We start from the raw sequence: 3540 nt of genomic DNA on the forward strand, positions 1-3540 counted from the left end.
CTTCCTCTCTAATCTCCGCACGTCCTTCTTCCTCCTCCTTAGCTGTGACTTTTTCTTGAGCTGTGCTGGTGTCTCCGGGGTCTGTAAATAAAGTGGAGAATGAAGCCCCCTGTGCTGAGATGAAGGGAGGAGTTTCGGGTTAGCTGCTATAATGGGTTCAAGACAAATTCAAGGCTTGCAGGCCCAGTGAATTTGCATGCACATTCACCCGTGCATAGTGCACTACATGACCTTTGAACTATGGCTTGGAAGCTGTTGTAAATAAAGCAGACAAATTGCATAGGGAGACATTAGGGTCAGTCAGGAAATTGTACTTTCATTCGGATTGTTAGCTCTTTGGACAATAAACCTCCTTGCTGACTTTGTTTTGCTATTAATGGGGAATTTGTTGTCTTTCATTCTATTTTATTTGAGGTCAATGGTCACTTTTAGCTGCTGTCCCATCCATAGCAAACTTTTTCTTTTGTTTTTTTGGGGACTTTTTTTACTCAGGGTTACCTCAAAAGGGCTCTTGTTTCAGGGGGGGTGATATTTGGGTTTTTTTTAAATTCCTTTGTGGGCTTTTTTATTTTATGTTAATAGGGCCGCCTCATATTATATCAATCACATTCACAGCACTTTCCTATCCCCCAAAATAAAATAAAAGTTAGGCATACACCAGTTAGGCCTGTTATCCCTGATTAAAACTGTCCTGCTGCTGGCCAATTTTACACTGCTGTGTCATCTGCAATCTCTTAATGCCATCAATCTCTTAATGATAGCAGTAGATATAGGCAAAAAAAACGGGAGGGTTTAGAACCCCTTTAAATTCGGGTTACCAAATTTTGAACAAGATTTGCAAAATCCTTGGTAAATCAACCCTTTGCGGATTCATTCATCATTATCAAGATGTATGAGAGACCCCAGAGAGTGTGTGTGGGGGGAGACTAGTCACGTCTCTTGGCTGTTAACACACAATGACATGATGCGAGGAGGAGAGCCGGAGTCTAATAGAGACTGATGACTCCTGACTCCCCCCACTAAACACATTCCGTCCCCCCATTACTGTGAACTGACAGAGGAGTTTCCGGGATCTGTGAATAAAGATGTACTGAGATGTATGAGAGACCCCATTGACTCCCCCCACTAAACACATTCCGTCCCCCCAATTACTGGAGGGGGGGGAAGAAGAGATTGTTGTAGTGACTGAACAAGGAGAATCTGGGACTCTTTTCTGGATTTAGTGTTTATTCCTCACCTGTGCTGATCCCTGGAGGGGTTTCCTCCTCCTTATACGGCTCATCGCTCCTCATAGATGTCTCTTCCGTTTCCTCTTTCACTTCAGCTTTAACAACAATCAGATTTCCATTCTTAGAGATAGAAAATGACAAAGATATTGCATTTAGTAACGAACGTCCACCAAGCCTCTGTATAAATAATAGTGTTGTTAAAGGCAAACGTCTGCAATTCCCAATCAGTGGTAGGCAACTGGGAGACACAGGGGAGCCATATATGCCCTAAGCCAGAACTATTAAAAAGAAGGTCAATGGAATTGAGACATGGATCACCAGCCCTTGATTCAGAGATTGGAACTTGCTCTTTAAAACCCTAAGTGCCATCTACCTGATAACCATGAGGGGTCTCATAATGTTCCTCCATTGAGTCCGGGGAATACAGAGGACGGGTCTGAGGGATCTCCTGATGTTCCTGTGCGGAGTCCCGGGAATACAGAGAACGGGTCTGAGGGATCTCCTGATGTTCCTGTGCGGAGTCCCGGGAATACAGAGAACGGGTCTGAGGGATCTCCTGATGTTCCTGTGCGGAGTCCCGGGAATACAGAGAACGGGTCTGAGGGATCTCCTGATGTTCCTGTGCGGAGTCCCGGGAATACAGAGAACGGGTCTGAGGGATCTCCTGATGTTCCTGTGCGGAGTCCCGGGAATACAGAGAACGGGTCTGAGGGATCTCCTGATGTTCCTGTGCGGAGTCCCGGGAATACAGAGAACGGGTCTGAGGGATCTCCTGATGTTCCTGTGCGGAGTCCCGGGAATACAGAGAACGGGTCTGAGGGATCTCCTGATGTTCCTGTGCGGAGTCCCGGGAATACAGAGAACGGGTCTGAGGGATCTCCTGATGTTCCTGTGTGGAGTCCCGGGAATACAGAGGACGGGGACATCTCTCTGGGGTATTTCTCTTCCTGGATCCATCTGTAGGAAACACACACACTGACTGAATACATTGTTTCTATGTCTTTATATCAGAGGATGTGTGTATCTAGGTGGATCCTCAATACTCGGAAAGTCTCCTCTTACCCGGTGATGTGAGGGGCGGCCGGTTCTCCATCATGGCCGCCTTGTACTGATGCTTGACTCTTTCTACATACTTCCCCTCTTCTGTAGGGTAACAACAAAATAGTATAATAGCTATTAAAGGCGGAATAAAACCCAATCATATATAGATGAGTTCACCACATATCCAAAATATGATTACAATAGATGGAAGCCTAAGTTCGAAAGATTATTTTATTAAAATAATATGAGGTGATCCTGCTATGAAGGTCCTTGTTCAGGCACTTCCTGATATTGGGTGACAACTGCCTTGCAACTATGCCCCGTTGTCACCCTGCCACATGCGCCCCTGGTAGAGACTACGAGTGGCGGTGTTGACACACATTGGTCCTACGTTCTCACTATCGAAACGCCGGTCTACATCAATGTGCACAGAAATGAGCGGGGGGGGGGGGGGGGGGGGGTGTTTTAAAAAAGGGGGGGGTATGGGGGATTACAACAGCACTAAGATGGAAAAAAACTGAAGAAAAGGGTGAAAACAATGTATTTTTTTTATTTTTAAAGCAGAATTATCATTACATTTGTTAAATCCTTATGGGACCTAGTGCATGAAGCGATTGGTCCTGTTCTGATCCGTGGCCTGCATTTTATAAGAAGGGGAATTGGTTTTCTCTGTTTTTGCTGGCACTAGCTCCATCCCAGACAGAAGCCCCATTTATGGTCATTCCCATGGGAGTGCTACAGCCAGAACTGGGCCCCTCTATTCATGCTAGCTGTCTATCTGGAGGAGGCGGGACACAGTGCAGTCATCCTGGGGCAGTGATGCATCTTTTACAGTCATAGTAATAGATGGAGGCTTGTTGTTGCCTGTCATTGGAGTGCCATCATTCACAGCAACACAAGCCTCCAGCTATTACACCGCCTGTAAGAGGTCAATCACCAGCGGCACTAAGCAGCAAGTAAGCAGAGTTAATCCAGGAATGTGGCCGCTGTGCCTGCCCTCAGCCCTGTAGAAGGGAACAGGACTCTTACCTGCCTGGTACCTGGGCTCCTAGCAGAAAGATCCAGGCCTATCCATCGTAATCGCCCATCACTCGGTCCTAACTATAACTCCATCTTCTTGCTACTAACGTTGTTGGGGAGGGGGGGGGATCGAGAGGTCAACCATATTACTCAACATCGGCAGCATGGATCAGAATGGGACCAAGCGATCCATGCACTAGGTCCCCTGGGAAATCCATCATCATCGCCCCGTCCGCTCCTTAACTTCCAC

At 46.8% G+C, this 3540-nt stretch overlaps 1 long non-coding RNA gene across 1 annotated transcript; it reads right to left on the bottom strand.

Annotated features, from left to right (window-relative positions):
• Positions 1-1664, bottom strand: LOC108798181. Its single transcript, XR_001941934.1, has 3 exons — positions 1603-1664; positions 1238-1349; positions 1-81 (listed from the first exon to the last, which is right to left on the bottom strand). It is a non-coding gene; the product is annotated as an uncharacterized LOC108798181 (long non-coding RNA).
• Positions 1665-3540: the final 1876 nt, after the last annotated feature.

The sequence above is a fragment of the Nanorana parkeri genome, unplaced genomic scaffold (genome assembly GCF_000935625.1).
Source record: "Nanorana parkeri isolate BGI_ZX_2015 unplaced genomic scaffold, ASM93562v1 scaffold1424, whole genome shotgun sequence".
In the NCBI taxonomy this organism is placed as follows: Eukaryota; Metazoa; Chordata; class Amphibia; order Anura; family Dicroglossidae; genus Nanorana; species Nanorana parkeri.